Genomic DNA, 18,274 nt, shown 5'->3' with positions numbered 1-18,274 from the left:
TGAACAGTGGATCAAGGCCTTGGGCTTCTGCCCAAAGTTTCTAGGCTAGTGCAGAGCTTGTCAGAACTTGGTAGGGCTCAAACCCTCTCAGTTGACCAGTGTTGAAATTAAGGATCATCAGCTGGTAAAGAATCGCCTGCAATGTGGGAGACCTGGGTTCGATCCCTGGGTCGGGAAGATCCTCTGGAGACGGGAAAGGCTACCCACTCTAGTATTCTGGCTTGGAGATTTCCATGGACTGTATAGTCCATGGGTTCACAAAGAGTTGGACACGACTGAGCAACTTTCACTTTATACCCCAGTCAGGCTGAAATGGTTTGAGTAGGACAAACCTGAGGTTGGCAGGAAGGGATGAGACAGATGGAGCCAGGAGAAGAAAATGAGCTTAGGAAACTTGGAGGAAATTATTAAAGGAAGTCAGTTTTTCCCAAAGCAGTGCTACTTCCCAGCTTCTGTTCATTGAGTTGGGAGGCACCCAGAGCAATTTTCATCACTTACCTTCCACCCTCTAGGCACTGTCTGGAAGGCCAGGTCCATAAGGACACAGTGCCGGATTTTTCTTAAGTTTCCACCACTGGACTGGGATGCTTGTACCCAGAGCTTCTGCCTCCCTCCTGCTCACCCCTCCACCCCAAGTCACACCTGTCTGAAGTTAACAGCACCATGTGAAGACAGATGTATGTTGCAGGTGTATGAAAGAAGTCTGCAGGCTTGCCGCTCCCCGGCCCTGCCTCCCACACTGACTCTGAACCTTCAGAAGGAGCCCTGAGCCAAAGAGAGGGTGGCCTCCAAAGTCTGGCAGAGCTGCCAGTGCCCGAACCAGCTGTGAGCCTTTCCCTGCCCCAGGTTCTTACTTTGTGAACAGAGGTGAGAATTCCCAATTCTGGAGCTACTGGAGGCTTTAAGTGAGAGGTACAGGGGCTAACCCATCGGGGAGCACAGGGCGGGAACTGAGGGGCTGGGTTCACGCCCTGCCCTCTCTCACTATCGATGCCATCAGGGTAATGACCTTGTCCGAGGCATCTCCAAAGCTGCCGGGAGATGCCTGAGTCCACTGTGTGCCCCTACTCAGCAACCCAGCGGAACAGGAAAAGAAGAGGCGAAAATCTCGGGGGTAGTCCTTCTGTCTGTCGGTAAGCGGCTCTATGACCAGAAGCCAGCACTCAGCTTGTGCCTCAGCCTTTTCGTCTGTCAAAAGGTAATTAGAATATGTTCTCAGGAGATCCCAAGGAGAACAGAGGGGAGTGAGCAACCAGGTTCTGGAGTCAGAAGGAAGAAAGGTTCAACTGTGCTGTCAGCTTCCATCGCCTCCTCTGTGAGATGGTTGTAGGAACAGCACTGAACTCTCAGACCATCGCCAGGGTGATGTGTGTGAAGGGCTCAAACCGAAAGTGAAAGGGAAGGTGTTAGTCACTCAGTCGTGTCCGACTCGTTGTGACCCCATGGACTGTAGCTCACCCAGGCTCCTCCACGCATAGGATTCTGCAGGCAAGGATACTGGAGTTGCCATTTCCTCTTCCAGGGGATCTTCCCAACCCAGGGATCGAACCCTGGTCTCCTGCACTGCAGTCGGATTCTTTGCTGTCTGAGCCTTTAGCTTTATTCTTCAGCTTTATTCCCCAGCTCAGTGTCAGAGAGGAAACTCTCAGTACATGCCAGCCATTAGCCCGATTTCACTCCTTCAGTAACTATCTGTTGAGCACAGACCGCCTGCCAGGCTTCGGTCTTATGTATGGGGTGAATGTGCTGTGCTTAGTCGTGCCCGACTCTGTGCAACCCCACGGACTGTAGCCCGCCAGGCTCCTCTGTCCATGGGATTCTCCAGGCAGGATTACTGGAGTGGGTTGCCATGCCTGCCTCCAGGGGATCTTCCTGACCCAGGGATCGAACTCAGGTGTCCCACATTGCAGCCAGGTTCTAGCCTGGAGGGGTCCTCTTTGTGCGGCTCTCAGATGCGCTCCCTTCCCCCATCCCCACCACACCAGCTGCCCCTGTGGGCCCCTGTCGCAGCTTCCATTCTTCCCTATTCACCTCTATCCTGTACACAACAGCAGAAATCGTCTTCCTCAAGACCCAGTCTGCTGTCTCAACATACTCCTTTGGGGACTAGTGGATCAACACCCCTGGAATGGAAGGCCTGCTCAGGAATGTGAGAAACCAGCCCCCCCCGCCCAAATCAGGGAGGTTCCTGTTTACTAAACATTGCACTGTCTCTGCCTTGGCAAGCCTTCCTCATACCCTAATGGCAGCCAGGAGACCCACACCCCGCTTTTCCTACAGATCTCCTACATCTGTGGTGCTTCCCAGGCCTCTCTTGAGAACTTCATCTAAACATCCACATCCCCTCACACACTGCCATCATCAATAATTTCTTCTTTGCCCAGATGCTGGTGTCAAGGTCGGGGTTCTAGCTTTGGTCAGTATCGCTCTCAGATGAAAACGTGGGGGCATGTTGGCTCTCTCCTCACATTTCTGTGCATTCAAAGTCATGCAAATAGGGAGGCCATTAGGCTGAGAATCAAACTCTTAGCATCTACCCTCTGTGAATCTCTTCTGGCTTCTGACCTCACCCTGAATCCCAAATAAGTCAGGAGGGATGCTGAAATACTGCACTGCAGGCCCTGGAAGGCCCCAGAAGCTTGTCTGCCAAGAACCCACCCAGTCTCCACCCATCAAGGTCACCATATTGGTAGTTTCAGTCGCTGCTGATGGGAAATGGATGAATAGGAGGGAGTGAGGAGGTTTGGAAGGGACGAGAGGCCTATGTGTACCATCTGCGAGAAAGGCAGAGGGGAAAAGGGAGAAGCAGAAGAAACATACTTTGGAAAGCCCCAAAGTTTTGACAGGAACCTGCCCCTCTGCCCTCCTCCCTTTCCCATCTGTTTTGGAGAAACGTGAATGTGCCCGTGTTCCCAGGTGACTGGCCGGCGGATAGCCTCTTTGGAATTCTGCGAACTGGCCATCTGTCGTCCTGTAATAAATGATAGCTATAAAAGAAAGTGATTATGGTGCCGATAGGGGGAGAGGCATTTGTTTATATTCTTATAATATGTATCAGATGGAATAGAAATTATCACTTAAAATTGACAAATGGAGAGCAGGGTTCCTTGGAGCGGGAGTCAGGGACACAGCAGCCGTGATAGGTCCATGGGCAAACTTTATGTGACCGAGTGCCAGGGACCAGCACAACCCCAGAGCTTCCCAGAATCACAGGTCCTCGAGGGTAGGGACCCAGAGTCCACATTTCTCTGGACGTCTCGGGTGTGCCTTTGGTGGATATGACTTGGCTTGTACGTAAGTGGGTCATCTGCACCCACCGCCCCCCCAACATGCTAGGGAAGGAGAAGGGGTGTGTCTCTGAAATCAACACAAAGCTAGATTTGCCTCCTCTGTGTCTACGGAGTCTACTTGACCTTGTGACTCCTATGTATGCCCCCCAACAAATGACTACCCCCTACTTGCTTTTCCCCTTCCAGACAAGCTTCTCCAGCCTCAGATGTGAAGCCTGCCAATTGGGTTTCTAACCTTCTGACTTAGCCTTTCTTTCTTACCCCATCCTTGGCCCCTGGCTTGCCTTGTTTCCTGTCCTTACAGAGCTGCATCCTTCCTTCAAGGTCCCTGGGGGCTCACTTCCCTAGCATGTTGCCCCGCATTTCTGGTCCAACCCACATCTCCTGCATCCTAGTCCAGCCTGCAGAGTATCCAGGGCTCACGTCTTCCAGGGACAAGCAAAAGGCTTGAGCATCTTGGTTGCATCCTCATCTCTTCCTGCTCACACACCTTGGCTAAAACCTCCGGTCTCTTCAGCTCTACAATGTAGTATTTTCCCCAGGTCCCAGGATAATAAAATTTGACGTTTGTAGAGTTCCAACCACTTTTCCATGCCTTACAGATTAGGCAAGGAAGGTTTTATTTCTCGCCATATTCCAGCTGGAATAATCGAGCATCAGAGAAGTTACATGACCACGGTGACATACTAGGAAGGTCAGAGTGACCCCCTATTCATTCCTTGCAATGGCTTCTTCCTCCTGATTAAGACCTTTAAGGCGATCAGAAATCTTATTTTGGTTTTCAAATACTCTTCACATTCTTCCCTCTTTTTTTGATAATTTGACTGTACTTATATGCATTTATGTAAACATAAAATTGTATTTATATAGGACTTCTCTGTTGGCCCAGTGGTTAAGACTCCATGCTTCTACTGAAGAAGGCATGGGTTCAGTCCCTAGTTGGGGAACTAAAACCCCACATGCTGTGTGGTATGGCCAAAAAACCCACATTTGCATATTAAGCGTATGTTTCTGTACATTAAATATATTTGCATTTTGCATGCTTATCTCTAGCCTCGGCCATGGTTTCTTTGATCATTTTGATTGTCTTAGTTCATTTTTAGCAGAGTCCTTAGGAGGGATTCATGGGGATTTTTTTAGATATTCAAAAGTATGTCTGCAACCTTCATACTTGGCTCTCAGTTTGTATGGATAGGACATCCTTTCCTCACTTTTATTTTCCTGGCATATCTTTAATATACTGACAAAGTATTGCTGTTGAAAAGTCCAATGACAATTTGACTTTATTTCCCTTAAAAGTGACTTGGCCTTTTGGGGAGCATTTGACTGCAATCAATCCTTTCCCCTTGCCCTTGTCTCACGGGACTGTGTGTTCCTGGATGGTAAGGACAAGGCTACAGGAAAGACAGCTTTTCTAGCTTTCTGTTCAAGACTTTGCTCTTCAGTTAGTTGTTTTCTTGAAGTGAAGAAAGATGATCTCTTTCTTTCTGAGACTCTGCTTCCCTCCCTAACTTTTATATCCAGTGCTGTCCAATAGGACTCTCTGATGGTGGAAAAGTTTTATGTCTGCATTGTCCAATACAGAGAATCATACAATGGAAGCCACTGGCCACAGGTGGCTGTAAGAATTAGGAACATGGTGGAACCCAGTATACTGTTGGTGGGAATATAAATTGATGCATCCATTGTAGAAGACAGTGTGGAGGCTTCTCAAAAAACTAAAATTCAAACTACTACATGACCCAGCAATTCTGTTCCTGGTATATATCCAAAAAACCAAAAAATACTAATTCAAAAAGATACATGTACTTCAGTGTTCATAGCAACATTGTTGATAATTGCCAAGGTATGGAAACAACCTTAAATGTTCATCAGTAGATAACAGATGAATGGGTAAAGAAGATGTGTTATATATCAAAACACACACACACACACACACACACAGAGCCATACAACAGAATACTCCTCAGCCTTAAAAAAGAATATTGCCTGGAGAAGGAAATGGCAACCCACTCCAGTACTCTTGCCTGGAAAATCCCATAGTCAGAGGAGCGTGGTAGGCTACAGTCCATGGGGTCGCATAAAAAAAAAAAAAAGAATATTGCCATTTGCAGCAACATGAATGGACTTGGAGGGCATTATGTTGAAATAAGTCAGACAAAGATAAATACTGTATGATATCACTTATATATGGAATCTAAAAATACAACAAACCAGTGACTATAACAAAAAATAAGCAGACTCACAGATATAGAGAACAAACTAGTGGTTTCTAGTGGTGGGGGAGTGGAAGGTACAAACTATTGGGTATAAGATAAGCTCAAGGATCTATTGTACAACACGAGGAAAAGAGCCAACATTATGTAGTAATTGTAAATGGAAAGTAACCTTTAAAAATTGCACAGAGAATTTAATTAATCGTTTGTTGTTCAGTCGCTAAGTCATATCTGACTCTTTGAGACCCCATGGATTGCAGCATACTAGGCTTCCCTGTCCTTCAAACTGTGGTGCTGGAGAAGACTTTTGAGAGTCCCTTGGACTGCAAGGAGATCGAACCAGTCAGTCCTAAAGGAAATCAACCCTGAATATTCACTGAAAGGACTGATGCTGAAGCTCCAATACCTTGGCCCCCTGATGCAAAGAGCCAACTCACTGGAAAAGACCCTGATGCTGGGAACAATTGAAGGAAAAAGGAGGAGGCAGCAGAGGTTGGGAAGGTTAGATAACATCACCGACATCATGGAAATGAGTTTGAGCAAACTCAAATAGTGAAGCTAATGAAGGACAGGGAAACCTGAGGTGCTGCAGTCCATGGGTTCTCAAAGAGTCCGACAAAGAGCTGAACAACAATATCTCAGCTGGTGTCCCAAATGTGAGCGAAGCTGGGAAATGTAGTTTTTAAGTTGGGCACATTGCCCAATATAACAGTATAAGAATTTTGCTAGTAGAGAATTATCTAATGGCACCTAACCTTGCTGAGCACTTATTCAATGCTGGTTCCGAGCACTCTACGTCCATCACCTCGTTGAACACCCGTAATAACTCCATTAGATGGAAAACTGAGGCATAAGGATTTAAGTAACTATCTGACATGGCAGAGCCAGGGTCTGGACCTGGACAGTCTATAACTCTAGAGCTAGAGCCCTTGACCTCTAGGCAGCGCCCCGCCTGACAGAGACAGCGGGCAGGGCAGTTCCACCAGGGATGGAAGTTACCAGCACAGGCTGAAGAGAGCCCGTCGAGGGCATTTGATTGGGGCTGGTCCCCAGTGCTGCCATGGGGGCACCATGTTCCTTCCCAACTCAGGTGATTTCCACCCGGGGCCTCTCTGCCCTCAGCCCGTCAGGTCCCCAGAACCTCCCTCTCTGCTTCCATCTCCATGATGTCTTAGGCACAGCCGGTGTCCTGGAGAAGAGTCTAGCTTTTGGGGCCGGGGAAGTCGAATTCAAAGCCATTCTTTGAGACCCAAGCAAGTTCCCCCAGCTCTGAGGTGCACCCCCTTCTTATCTGGTGCCCAGTCCTGTTAATTCCTATCCTTTCTTCTGTCCCCTCCTGTCCTCTCCTGTCGTTCTGTCTGTTGTTCTGTCTTGGCCTTTCTTTTTTTTTTTCGGTTCTCCTCTGCTTTTCTCAAGCGGCAGCCTTAATTCTTTCCTTAAAATAAATGAAGCAGCCTTTCAGCCAGGGCTTAGTTTTTACACACTCACTGTCCAGCTCTCCTCCTTCCCCACTTCACCCCTCCCTCCGTCTTTTCCCTCATCCTCCCAACCCTGCAAGTGCTGCCTTCCCCAGCCCCCCACCTGGCGCTCAGCCACCCCCCTGAACTGCCCTGGGAGCCTGCCAAGCCAGGGCCATAAACATAATGGAGCTGGCACGGCCCCCTCCCCAGGGCTCACCCTGAAGTCACTCACTGTCGCCAACAGGCCCAGCGTCCCCAGCTCCCTTCACGGTGCTCAGGAGGAGAGAGCCCAGAGTGAAGGGGACTTTGATTTTCCTCCAAGGGCCTTTGCCTTCCTTGTTTCTACTGCAATCTATCCTGCCTGCTCCGGGCCCCCTTGAAAGAGTTTTTTGGCCCAAGTGGGTCTCTCTCCTTCATTCAGTTCAGTTTAGTCATTCAGTCGTGTCCGACTCTTTGTGACCCCACGGACTGCAGCACACCAGGCCTCCCTGTCCATCACCAACTCCTGGAGTTTACTCAAACTCATGTCCATTGAGTCAGTGATGCCATCCAACCATCTCATTCTCTGTCATCTGTTTCTCCTCCCGCCTTCAATCTTTCCCAGCATCAGGGTCTTTTCCAGTGAGTCAGTTCTTCGCATCAGGTGGCCAAAGTATTGGAGTTTCAGCTTCAACATCAGTCCTTCCAATGACTATTCAGGACTGATTTCCTTTAGGATGTACTGGTTGGATCTCCTTGCAGTCCAAGGGACTCTCAAGAGTCTTCTCCAACACCACAGTTCAAAAACATCGATTCTTCGGTGCTCAGCTCTTTTACTCAGCAAACACTAATTAATTAACAAGAATAATCAACAGTACTAAAAAATAACTTTCAAGGGATGGAAATAGCATTTTGGTAATGAAGGGCTGCACATTCTGTGATGGGCAGGCTGGGGCACCAGGGCTGGGTCTCCTCTTTTCCCTCTGCATCTCCTCTGGCCTCGAGACTCTGACTTGTGGGTAAAGTTACTTGCTCTGCTACCAAACAAATCTACATAGCTTATCTCATTCATCCTCAGAGCAACCCTGCTTCACTGGTGAGGCAACACACAAGTTCAAACAGCAGTGAGAACCACACTCCTACCACGAGGCTGCCCTGATTTGTGGAGACAATCTGCTTGTTTTGACAGGATCAGGGAGGAGTGTAGTGGCCATCAACTCCCTGCAGGACCCTAACCAATCCCAGGTCTGCCCTGCAAAGCTGTGTGAACTTGTGTGACAGACATCACATCTACCCAAAGCCACTCCAACCCCCCCTCTGTTTTACCTGTCTTGCTCTAAACGGGATGCAAAGTCACATACTCACTTTCCCAGTGTCTTTTGCAGCTAGATATGGCCATGTCACTCATGTCTCACCAGTACCTGCAAAAAGAAGTTTGTAGAAAACTCCAGGGAAGGTTTGTTGCCTTGGATAAAAGGAGAGGGTCTTTCTGCCTATTCTATTCCTTCCTGCTTGGCATAGTAGTATGAGGATATAATGTTGGGAGATGAGGCAGCTGTTTTGTGAGCATGCAGTGACAAGCTTAAGAACCCAAGCCAACATATGGAAGGCTGGAAAGAACCTGAGTCATAGAGCACTACCCTCAAGCCTCAGGGGCTTCCCAGGTGGCACAGTGGTAAAGAATCCACCTGCCAATGCAGGAGATGCAGGTTCAATCCCTGGGTAGGGAAGATCCCCTGGAGGAGGAAATGGCAACCTACTCCAGCATTCTTGCCTGGAAAACTCCCATGGACAGAGGAGTCTGGCAGGCTATAGTCCATGGGGTTGCAAAGAGTTGGACATGACTGAGCCTGCATGCAATGCAACTAGGCTCCCAAGCCTCAACTTCCATTTCCAGACGTATTATTATGGGAGGAAAAGAAACTTCTATTCATTTACATTTTTGCTATAGGCAGAGTGAATTCCCCCACCTCTTGGGGATGAGCCACCACTGCCCTGCCAAGTTCCTCCTCTGCAGGATTGTACAATGGGCACTCCAGGATGGTGGCCCTGTTTGCTGGCCGCTGGCTTTGAGGCTACTCAGCCACATGAAAAGCTCTTTGAGGAAAAGAGTCTGTCTTCTCCTTATTTCTACCCACTGCATGAATGAGCTTTTCTAGCATTCTCCTATTACTAGTTATTCGGCCTTAGACAAGTGACTTAACCTCTCTGAGCCTCAGGCTGTTTGTCTGTAATGAGCAGATAATAAAAGTACCTACTTCATCGGTTTAAGGATAAATATGATAGTGAGCATTACACATTTAGCATAGGATCTGACCTACAGCACATACTCAATAGATATGAACTATTATTGGTGGTGTTATTCTTGTTGCTATTGTTATTCAGTCATTAAATCGTGTCCCACTCTTTGTGACCCCGTGGACTGCAGCACGGCCAGGCCTCCCCACCCCTCACTATTTCCTGGAGTTTGCCCAAGTTCATGTCCATTGAGTCAGTGATGCCATCCAGCCATCTAATTACTCACCAGAATAAATATATCAATCAGATATGACTCTCACCATTTTGCAGTTGAGGAAACTGATGTTCAAAGTGGTCAACAAACTTTCATGAGAGGGTCTGCGAGCTTGGGAGGGGATCGTTAGAACTCAAATCGGTGTGGTTAAAGGGAAGTAACACATGTGGAAGAGGAGAGTGAAAAAGTTGGCTCAAAGCTCAACATTCAGAAAACTAAGATCATGGCATCTGGTTCCATCACTTCATGGGAAATAGATGGGGAAACAGTGGAAACAGTGGCAGACTTTATTTTTCTGGGCTCCAAAATCACTGCAGATGGTGACTGCAGCCATGAAATTAAAAAATGCTTACTCCTTGGAAGGAAAGTTATGACCAACCTAGATGGCATATTAAAAAGCAGAGACGTTACTTTGCCAACAAAGGTTCGTCTAGTCAAGGCTATGGTTTTTCCAGTAGTCATGTATGGATGTGAGAGTTGGACTGTGAAGAAAGCTGAGTGCTGAAAAATCGATGCTTTTGTACTGTGGTGTTGGAGAAGACTCTTGAGAGTCCCTTGGACTGCAAGGAGATTCAACCAGTCCACCCTAAAGGAAATCAGTCCTGATATTCATTGGAAGGACTGATGTTGAAGCCGAAACTCCAACACTTTGGCCACCTGATGCAAAGAGCTGACTCATTGGAAAAGACTCTGATGCTGGGAAAGATTGAAGGTGGGAGGAGAAGAGGACGGCAGAGGATGAGATGGTTGGATGGCATCACCAACTCAATGGGCATGAGTTTGAGTAAACTCCGGGAGGGTGGGGGTGTGTCCCAGCTATAAGTAATCATAAGGCTCTATGGGGCTCCCCAGCTGAAGAGCAACCCTTGGAGGCCACGCAGCTGACACTTGGCATTGGCTGACTTAAATGACAGGTATTTTAGAAATTTTTTCATCTTTTTTACTCTTTATGGCGACTAAATTGTAAGCTTGTTTGACTTTCTCTGGGCTTCCCTGATAGCTCAGCTGGTAAAGAATCCTCCTGCAATGCGGGAGACCTGGTTTGATCCCTGGGTTGGGAAGATCCCCTGGAGAAGGGAAAGGCTACCCACTCCAGTATCCTGGGCTGGAGAATTCCATGGACTGCATAGTCCACGGGATTGCAAAGAGTCAGACACGACTGAGCCACTTTCACTTCACTTGACTTTCTCACCATACCTAGCCTAGTGCCTTCGTCAAGTGTATCTATTAGGAACACTTTGAAATGCAAATAACAGAAAGAGCGGTTATTGTGTTTTCAACAAATAGAGGGTTACTTTTTTCTCCCAGAAGAGAGTCTGAGAGTAGATGACCCTGCATATGGTTCAGTGGCTCAACAGCATCAGGGCCAGCATCTCTGCAAGTCTCTGGGCTTTTAAAATATATATTTTTTTATTGTGGTAAAGGTCACGTACTACAAAGCATACTTTTTAAACTATATTTAACTGTACAGTTCAGCGTCACTAAGTCCATTAACATTGGTGTGCAACTCTCAATATCATCATCTCCCAAATTTTTCATCTTCCTACACTGAAATTTTGTCCCACTAACTCCCCATTCCCCCTTCCCATTCACCACCCCCCTGCCCATGGTATCCACCAATGCACTTTCTGACTCTGTGAATTTGACTCTTCTAGGTATCTCGTATAAGTGGAATCAAACAGTATTTGTCTGCACCTAATTGCCTGTCTCTTGGCTTTCCCCTCATGTTCAAAACACAGCTGCCAGAGCTCCAAACAGAAGACAAGGAACAGGGACACCAGCCATAGCTATTCTTTCCGTCTTGCTCCTCTCCCTCAAATTTTATTGGCCACGTAGTGTCACATGATCATCCTTAGCTGCAAAGGAGGCTGTGCGTCTAAGAATCTAATAATTCCTTTTTTAAGTCTGAGGCACAGGCAGACTAGAAACGAGGGGCTGGGCTGGGCATTGTATTAGGCAGTGGGCCACCAGTGTCTGCCGCACCATACCTCAAAGAATGAATGAATCTAAGAGAGGGTTTTTACCTGCACAAGTCTGTGCTACAAAGGAACACAGGGATCTGTTTTTCAGAGCCCTGCGTGGTCACTGCCTCATCAGTGGTCATGCCTGATGAGAGCTTGCTCCCAGCGTTCCCTCAGGATCGTCTTCCCTTTCTCCTCCACCAGGCCCCCTTGCGGGCTCCCTTCGATTGTGGAACCCCAATAAAGCTCTCCGCAGCTAGAAGAGGCAGGCAGGGGTCCATCCCATCTGCTGCCGGTCCCTGCCCCCATCCTGTCCATACAAGATTGATAATGAAACCAATACCTTTCACCAGCGTAATTTTCATATTTAATGAGCGTGACTCAAAAACTATTACATTAATTAGTCAAATCCCACAAACCGTTAATGGTGCACGCAGTAATTAATACCGTATTCAATTAAAAAATGACCTGTTTCGGGGGCTTCTCCCAGGTTAGGGGTGTCGGGGGGCTAGGAGTGTTTGCTGACAGGTTGGCAGAAGCCCCGGGGTTGCATCTTGCCTCTGCTCTTTCTTTTCCTCTTTCTTTTCCCAGTGCTTCAGTGGAGGCAGAAGGTGCCAGGAGGACACGGTCCTCCCAGCACGGCCCTGCCGGGCCGGCGACCAGCTTCCCCTCTGCTTGGCTGCTCGCCCCCTCGCCCCTTCCCCCTCTGCCAAGCCGACAGCCTACTTGCTGTGATTTATGGGAGGGCCTGGCACAGGGCTCACAGACTGGAAAATTTCCAGTTTACACAAGAATTCCCTGAAAAATGAGCTTGGTTAATTTATTTCTTTCATTAACGAGTTTGAACTGTGAGATAATCTTTCTGAGCGCCCCCCGTGTGCCCACCCTGCATTGTTCACACATGACAAGCTGCATCCTTGCCTGCCCCCCCTCCCATCTAGGCAGGACCTGGGAGGGCTGACATTGGAGGCGGGGAATCTCAGCCTGTTGGTCTGTCCGCTGAGACTAGGGGCCTGTGGCCGACTGGGGATCCCCTTGTCTCCCACCCTGTTAATAACCAGGTTTGAAGCCGGGGCTAAGTCAGTGAACCCCTTGGCTTCGTGTTGGCTCATTGTACTTATAGAGGGCATGTCCCTGCTTAGGCCATGGGCGACTGAGAGGAGTTTATATCAAAACGTTTCTCAACCAGGAACTTAAGACCGAAGGGTGGAGGTAGGATGTATCTGCAGGACCCAACTGGAGGGCAAGTCCTGAGACCAGGCCCACCCTTTACCTGTGTGGCTGGAATGAGAGTGTACCCCCTGACCTGTGGTTTTCCCACTTCTCTTCCTCCAGGACACCCCGGCCTGCACCCCAAGCTTTGACCCAAGCTCCCTCTTGAGCATCCATCCAGCCTGGGGTGAGCATGTTGGAGGCTTGACCCACCTCCCAAGGGTGGAATCCAGAAAAGAGGCCCACGTAGACACTGGAAGCCATTGAGGGCCCAGCGGGCAGGGAGGATGAAGAATCTGTCTGCAAAGGGACACAGGCATGGCTCCTGACTCCTTGCCCCATGGGGAGGGGCACGGCTGCAGAAGGGTGACTGTAGGGGGGCGGGGACCCCATTGCCTGGGCCTAAGGGCAGATCTCATGAAATTATGGTGGAAACACAATTGAAAATCAGAGGAGGGGGACTTCCCTGGTGGTCCAGTGGTTAAGACATCACACTTCCACTGCAAGGGATGCAGGGTCAAGCCCTAGTCTGGGAATTAAGATCCCACATCATGAGTAACGTGGACAAAAACAAACAAACAAACAAAAACCAGAGCAGGACAGGGTGAAGCCAGGAGGAGGCAGCAGAGTCTATGGGTAGAGGACCTGGGCTTTGGAGCAGGACTGCCTGGTTGGATTCCCGACTCTATCACTTTCTGGCTGTGCAACTATGGGCAAGTTATTTAACCTCTCTGATCTAAGCATCTTGGTTTGGATGAGGATGAAAATTGTTTCCTCAAAGGACTTCTGAGAGTCAGATAACCTATGACTGCATGGAGCTCACTCTCTGACACATAATAGGGATTCAGTTAGTGGAAGTGAGTATTGTCATATTAATGGGAGCATCATTAGGAGACCTAATGACAGTGCTTTGGAAACATCCAGCCGTGTAGTGGATACGGCGGACTCTGGAGGCACCTGCCTCTACTGTTTACTGGCTGTGAAATCACATGAGCTCCCTGGGCCTGGGATTCCTCATTTCCAAAACAGCAGTTCTAAAAACCACCTCACAGGACATTATGCCAATTAAGTGGAATAATGCATGTTGAGGGTTTAGCGCATGGTGAGCACTTAGACAAAATTAGTTATTATTATCTGTTAAGTGTCTGTTGTTGTTCACTTGCTGAGTTGTGTCCGACTCTTTGCGACCCTATGGACTGCAGCCTTCTTTGTCCTTCACTGTCTCCTGGAGTTTGCTCAAATTCATGTCCGTTGAGTCGGTGATGCCATCCAACCATCTCGTCCTCTGCCACCCTCTTCTCCTTTTGCCTTCTATCTTTCCCAGCATCAGGAGCTTTTCACATCAGATGGCCAAAGAGTTGGAGCTTCAGCTTCAGCATCAGTCCTTCCAGTGAATATTCAGGGTTGATTTCCTTTAGGATTGATCTGGTTTGATTGTGAGAGTCTTCTCCAGCACCACAGTTTAAAAGCATCAATTCTTCAGTGCTCAGCCTAAAGAGCCTATTGATGAAAGGGAAAGAGGAGAGTGAAAAAGCTGGCTTAAAACTCGGCATTCAAAAAACTAAGATCAGTCACTCTGAATACGTTCCCCCGGAGCCGGCCTGTGGGAAGCGTGACCAGGAGGAGGCTTAGGCCCGCGGGCCCGGGGCAGCAGGGGAGCAGTGGGCGTGCCACGAAGCGGGAACGGAGGCCCCTGGCTCGGCGCGGGCTGCAGCGCGAACAGGGCAGGTGTGCCCCCGCGCGGTCTCTCCATGGCGGGGAGTGGTCCGCGGCTGCTGCGGCGCTGACCGGCCAGGGCTGGGCGGGCGTGCCCTGGCGGGGACCTGCGGCCAAGCGAAAATGAGCGCTCTCCTCGAGCAGAAGGAGCAGCAGGAGAGGCTGCGGGAGGCCGCGGCCTTGGGGGACATTCGGGAGGTGCAGAAACTGGTGGACAGCGGGGTGGATGTGAACTCCCAAAATGGGGTCAACGGCTGTTTCAAATATGGGACTTTATCCAAGACTTCAGATACCTGCCAGTGATTGAGTCCTTCCCAACTAAATAAGGAGCCACATTTTAAGAAGTGACCTGTTTACATTGGGCGTGTAAACGCAATCATGGTCAGGTGGTCTCTTACTGAAATCAGGAGCTGACAAAGAGATTCTTACCACAAAGGGAGAAATGCCCGTCCAGCTAACATCAAGAAGAGAAATTAGGAAGATTATGGGAGTGGAAGATGGTGATGGTGACAGCGACGACCACACCCAGCTGAACAAGGAGTCAGAACTGCCCTTCGTTCCCAACTATTTGGCCAGCCCAGCCTTCCCTTTTATCTATACACCTGCATGAGAGGATTCAGCCCAGCTACAGAATAGGGGCCCCCACACCTCCTGCATCACCCCCTGCAGATGGCTCGCCTCCGTTGCTGCCCCCTGGAGAAACTCCCCTGCTTGGGCCCTTTCCACGGGACCACACCTCTTTGGCACTGGTTCAGAACGGGGATGTGTCTGACCCCTCTGCCATACTTAGAACACCAGAAAGCACAAAACCAGGTCCTGTTTGTCAGCCACCAGTGAGTCAGACTCGATCCCTGTTCTGTACTGTCCCATCCAAGCCACCAATGTCTCTGGAGCCTCAAAATGGGACATATGCAGGACCAGCGCCAGCATTCCAGCCATTTTTCTTCACTGGAGCATTTCCATTTAATATGCAAGAGCTGGTACTCAAGGTGAGGATTCAGAACCCATCTCTTAGAGAAAATGATTTCATTGAAATTGAACCGGACCGACAGGAGCTCACCTACCAAGAGCTGCTCAGAGTGAGTTGCTGTGAGTTGGGTGTTAATCCTGATCAAGTGGAGAAGATCAGAAAGCTACCCAGTACTCTGGTAAGAAAGGACAAAGATGTTGCTCGACTCCAAGATTTTCAAGAGCTGGAACTGGTTTTAATGATAAGTGAAAATAATTTTCTGTTCAGAAATGCTGCATCCACACTGACTGAAAGGCCTTGCTACAATAGGAGAGCTTCAACACTGACTTACTAATGCAGCAGGAGCTTTTATTACCGAGTATTGTGACAGTGTGCATCACCTCTGGGCCAAGGACAAGCCATTGATCTAATGCCTTGGATGCCCAAGGAGGGCCCCTGATGCCACTTCGTAGTGTACACTAACATCGTTCTGCCAAGGTAGGAAGCCCCTGACCCCCAAGCAGTGGTGCCACTCTTCCAAGCCTCTTGGTGCACAGTAAACCTATTGCTTGAAGCTGTGAACAGCTGAGAAGTGGCCTGGAGAGGCAGAAGCCGACGGTTCTATACCGAGTGTGTTTTCTGTGTGTGTAAGAGAGTTGTCTAGGCAGAAACTGAGAGGGAGCAGAGCCTGTTTCCATCCTGTTGACGGTGCACCTGTAGGGCCAGGACGCACTTCTCTCGGTGTTGCGTGTTCACAACTCTCCCTAAGTGTGAACTGACTAGAGAGGAAAACGGGAAAGCCGAGCTACTGGACACAGGAATTGTGGTGTGACTTGTGGCTTTGAGGTTTCACATAACATACTTATAAATGTTACTCAGGTTAAAAGTATTTAAGAATACAGTTACCTAATGTAAATACGCTGTTAACCAAAAGAGCTTCCCCTCCCCCCACCTTGTCCATTGTAAACACTCATGACTTTCTGTCTCTAAAAAAAAAACCAAAACTAAGATCATGGGTTCTGATCCCGTCAATTCATGGCAAATAGATGGGGGAAACAATGGAAATAGTGACAGACTTTATTTCCTTGGGCTCCAAATCATTGCAGATGGTGACTGTAGCCATGAAATTAAAAGAAACTTCCTCCTTGGAAGAAAAGCTATGACAAACCTAGACAGCATATTAAAAACCAGAGATATTACTTTGCCAACAAAAGTCCGTCTAGTCAAGGCTATGGTTTTGCCAGTAGTCATGTATGGATGTGAGTTGGACCATAAAGAAAGCTGAGCACTGAAGAATTGATGCTTTTGTACTGTGGTGTTGGAGAAGACTCTTGAGAGTCCCTTGGACTTCAAGGAGATCTAACCAGTCCATCCTAAAGGAGATCAGTCCTGAATGTTCATTGCAAGGACTGATGCTGAAGCTGAAGTTCCAATACCTTGGCCACCTGATGTGAAGAACTGACTCATTGGAAAAGACCCTGATGCTGGGAAAGATTGAAGGCAGGAGAAGAAGGGGATGACAGAGGATGAGATGGTTGAATGGCATCACTGACTTGATGGACATGAGTTTGAGCAGGCTCTGGGAGTTGGTGATGTACAGGGAGACCTGGCGTGCTGCAGTCCATGGGGTCGCAGAGTCGCACACGACTGAGCAACTGAACTGAATTGAACAGCCTCCCCAATCTATTTGCCATGAGGTGATGAGACCAGATATCATAATCTTAATTTTTTGAATGTTGAATTTTAAGCCAGCTTTTAAACTCTCCTCTTTCACCTTCATCACAAGGCTCTTTAGTTTTCTCTTTGCTTTCTGCCATTCGAGTGGTATCACCTGCATATCTGAGGTTGTTGATATTTCTTGCTGCAATCTTGATTCCAGCTTGTGATTCATCCAGTTTGACATTTCACATGATGTATTCTGCATAGAAGTTAAATAAGCAAGTTGACAGTATACAGCCATGTTGTACTCCTTTCTCAATTTTGAACCAGTCAGTTGTTCCATGTAAGGTTCTGTTTCTTCTTGACATGCACACAGGTTTCTCAGAAGACAGATAAGGTGGTCTGGTATTCCCATTCCTTTAAGAGCTTCAAGAGTTGGTTGTCTATTACCCCATCTAAATATCTGGGGTTCATCATTATCATCCTCCCACTAACAGTGCTACGGGTTGGATATGCCCATGCACACGAATCTCTAGGAATCTTACTAAAATGACTCTGATCCAGCAGGCCTGAGGAGGAGTCTGAGATTCTTCATCTCCACCCAGCTCCCAGGTGATGCTAATGCTGTTGGTCCATGGACCACACTTTGAGGAGCAGGGTGTTATTTTATGTACATAATTGATGTGGAAGTGGAATTTCTAAAAGGTCATATTTCTTATGCATGATTAAGACTTAGCAACAGAACTAGGATTTAAACAAAGACGTTTGGACTCTAGAGAACCAGGAAAAAAACTGTTTGGGATCTGAAAATGGTCAATAAATAAGAATTTGATGGTGTTCCAAGTCACTCCATGGGTACTAACCACATTTGGCCTTATTTCAGTGGTTTATGGCACCGTGGAGATCCCAGACCTCAGAGAGTTCCTCCAGCCCAGCCCCTGGGTGCAAGTCTAAGTCCTGGGAAAAGCAGGCTAACATGTAATTAATGCTACACACTTTAAGTGCATCATCTTCTGTAATCTATTTGCTTATTCTTGCTTGCCTCAATTGCCTCCTCTGCAAAATGGGCATAATAACAGTTCTTATGTCCTAGGATTGTGTAGGATGACACAAGTTCTTTCAAGCAAAGCACTGAAAACAGGGCTCCCCATGAGGGAACAGTGTGGCACAGAGGTGAAGTATGTGGCCTCTGGAACTGAAGGGTCTGGGTTCAAACGCTGGCTATATCGTTTATTACCTATGTGACCTCTGGCAGTTGAAGTTAATTACTGTGTGCCTTAGTTCCCCACTCTGTAAAAGGGGAATGATAATAGAAGTGAG

At 48.1% G+C, this 18,274-nt stretch overlaps 1 long non-coding RNA gene and 1 pseudogene across 2 annotated transcripts in view; both read left to right on the top strand.

The window, feature by feature from the left end:
* LOC122443894 overlaps positions 1–18,274 on the top strand; it is a 204,097-nt gene that overhangs the window by 114,704 nt on the left and 71,119 nt on the right. The window lies entirely within an intron of this gene.
* LOC122443892 lies at positions 14,326–16,300 on the top strand (annotated as a pseudogene).

This window comes from Cervus canadensis, chromosome 6 (genome assembly GCF_019320065.1).
Source record: "Cervus canadensis isolate Bull #8, Minnesota chromosome 6, ASM1932006v1, whole genome shotgun sequence".
Lineage (NCBI taxonomy): Eukaryota > Metazoa > Chordata > Mammalia > Artiodactyla > Cervidae > Cervus > Cervus canadensis.
This window is presented reverse-complemented; position numbering and strand designations above follow the sequence as displayed.